The sequence below is a fragment of the Babylonia areolata genome, chromosome 23 (genome assembly GCF_041734735.1).
Source record: "Babylonia areolata isolate BAREFJ2019XMU chromosome 23, ASM4173473v1, whole genome shotgun sequence".
Classification (NCBI taxonomy): Eukaryota; Metazoa; Mollusca; class Gastropoda; order Neogastropoda; family Buccinidae; genus Babylonia; species Babylonia areolata.
This window is the reverse complement of record NC_134898.1, coordinates 7,765,019-7,768,048: the sequence shown is the minus strand read 5'-3', so window position 1 is coordinate 7,768,048 and position 3,030 is coordinate 7,765,019.

The window sequence follows — 3,030 nt, the reverse complement described above, 5'->3', positions numbered from 1 at the left end:
GGGTAAGTTATATAGATGTATGAAATATGTACATTAAAGTTAAAAGCAAGGATAAGAAGTGGAGCACAGTTATCTGATTTTATGAATTGTACAAGAGGGGTAAAACAAGGTGATGTGTGTAGTCCAGTCCTATTCTCACTCTTTGTCAATCAGCTTGCATGTTCGCAAAGACAGTTGAATAGTTTGTATGACGCCGAGATGAGATAAGAATTAAAAGTAAATTGAAAAAACAAAACAAATATAATTGTCTTTCATAAGGGTGGGTATCCATCAAGACATGAACAATAGACGTATGGAAATGAAAACGTAAAAGTTGTAGATATATATATAAATATCTCAGAGTTTTCTTTTTGACTAGCCTCAGTTTCACCTTTTTCCTGTGTAGATTTAGTGCACAGAGCTAAAAGAGTTGGTTTGAATATACTGCGTGCACGTGTAGACTAGATTGCAGCTCATTCTCTGTATTTGTAAAACTGTTTGATTCACATGTACAATCTATTTTACACTATGGTGCTGAAATATGGGCGTTCGAGAACGGTAGGGATATTAAAAGACTGCATTTGTTTGCCATGAAACGTTTTTCGAATGATGACAGTCAGACGCCGAATGATTTCATTTATGGGGAACTTGGCAGATACCCTATATATTCGAATTCCTATGTAAGGTGTATTAATTACTGGCTAAAACTAACAAGAATGGGAAGTCATAGATTACCACATAAGGCTTATAATTTTATTGTATAATTTATACTGAAGTGGAAAGAGGACTTAGGTTACAAGCGTACGAACATGTCTGTGGTCTTATGGATTTGCATTTGTCTGGGATAACCTGGGCGTTGAAAATATAACAGGATTTATAAACTGTTTTAAACAAAGAATTATTGACTGTAGATGGCAGGACTGGTATGGTCATAATCAGAACGGTAGCAGATTTGCTGAATATTGGATGTTTTAAGTTGACTCATCATGTTGAACCCTACATTGCAATTGTAATGAATGTATATGTTAAATGTGCGTTGACAAAACTAAGATTTGGTGTCTCCGACTTTGCATTTTCACTGCTCTGGATTTAATATAGTTGGCGTCCATCTGTCTCGGGAGACAATAAAACTGTGCACCTGGTTCAGACATGTTGTTGAGTTGCAGCCCCTGCTGTGGCTGTACAGTCTGATTCTGGATCGGCAGGCTCTGTTGCAGTTGTCGCTCAGAGGGTATGGATTCTGCCTTCTGCCGTCTGTGCTCTTTCCCTCTTCCCCAGTGCTGTTCTGTCTTCTCCTCGCTCCTCTGGACACATGCCTTCACGGTCCTCAGCTGTTGCCGTCTTCAGCCACCACCTTCCAATCTGCTGGGGGCATGTCTCCTGCCTCATGTCTCGTTTGCAGACGTTCCTGTAGCGTAGGACAGGTCTTCCTGCAAGTATGGAACCAGTGGCAAGCTCATCATAAAGGATGTTCTTGGGGATTCCCCGTCATCCTTCGTCTGACGTGGCCGAGCCACCGCAGACAGCACCGGATCAGGAGTGCAAACATGCTGGAGATGCCTGCCTGGTCAAGGACTTTCTTATTTTGTACATGGTCTTGCCACGTGATGCCCAGAATTCTCCTGAGGTTGCGCAGGTGAAATGTGTTGAATCTGCATTCTTGGCGAGAGTAGAAGGTCCATGTCTCGCTGCTGCAGAGCAGAGTGCTAGTACACAGGGTTGGTTACACCTGCATCTTGGTGTTGATGGTCAGTATTGGGATTGTCCCAGACCTTCTTTTCCAGGCAGGCCATGGCTGTAGCTGCTTTGCCAATTCACTTGTTGAGTTCGGCGTTCAGGGGGAGGTACTGGAGATGGTGGACCCGAGGTATGTGAAGTCCTCGACGACTTCGAGTTTGAAGTCACCAATGGAGATGCTTGGGGTGCTGCTCACGTCGGGCCATGATGTTAGTCTTCTTTAGGCTAATAGTCGAGCCAAATTCTCTGCATGCTTGGGCAAAGCAGTTGATGAGTCGCTGGAGTGCCTCCTCAGAGTGAGTTGTCAGAGCTGCGTCGTCTGCGAAAAGCATCTCAAGTATGAGAACCCGTCCACTTTGGTTTTAGTGCGAAGGTGGGCCAGGTTGAGAGACTGGCCTTCACTTCTGGTGTGGAGATACACTCCGTCCTCCGACTAGCTGAAGGATAGACAGCAGCAGTGAGAGAAGACGCCGAAGAATGTTGGGGCAGCACGGGCAAAGGCTTTTCCAATGATACTGATTAGGGAGATTCCACGGTGGTTGTTGCAGTCACTGTGATCACCCTTGTTCTTGTAAAGGGTGATGATGTTGGCATTACCACATCTCCTGGGGCACAGTCACTTCTTCCAGCACTGCAGTAGCAGCTGGTGCAGTTGGTGGAGTAGCACGGTCCTTTTTCCAGCCTTGATGACTTCAGGCGGGATGCCATCTTTTCCTGGAGCTTTGCCACAGGCAAGGGAGTCGATGGCCTTGCTGAGTTCCTTTTCAGAGGGCGGGATGTCGAGTTTTTCCATGCCAGGGAGGTTGGGGGTGCTTTCCCCTACTGCGTCTGTGACAATGTTTTTCTTGAATAGAGCTCCTGGTAGTGTTCCGCCCATCTCTCTACCTTGGTTGTTTTAATTATTGAATTATTAGTGAATCACGAGAGGGCCCAAATTTGTAGAGCACCGGGCGAAACCACGCCAAGATGACCGTTGTGTTTATGTAACGCTCAGCGGACCCATCACGAGTGAGGGCTGGGCAGGCAAGCAGGCAGGATTCGAAAGGGTGTAGCTGAAACTGTGTATTTGAAAACTGGATGTTAAAACCACCCAGTCAATCAGTGTGAAGTCTACAGGTGTTAAAATCACACTGGTCAGTGTAACAGACAGTCTACAAGCTTCAGAACAAAGATAGTGATTTTTCTGTGATTTCGATTAATAATTTGTCATCGCGTTATTGTTTAATTTTTGAATTATTAGTAAGCGGGCGCATAGCCCAGTGGTTTTTAAACGTTGGATGTCAACGAGGGTCCCTTTCGAAAGGTAGGGGCGGT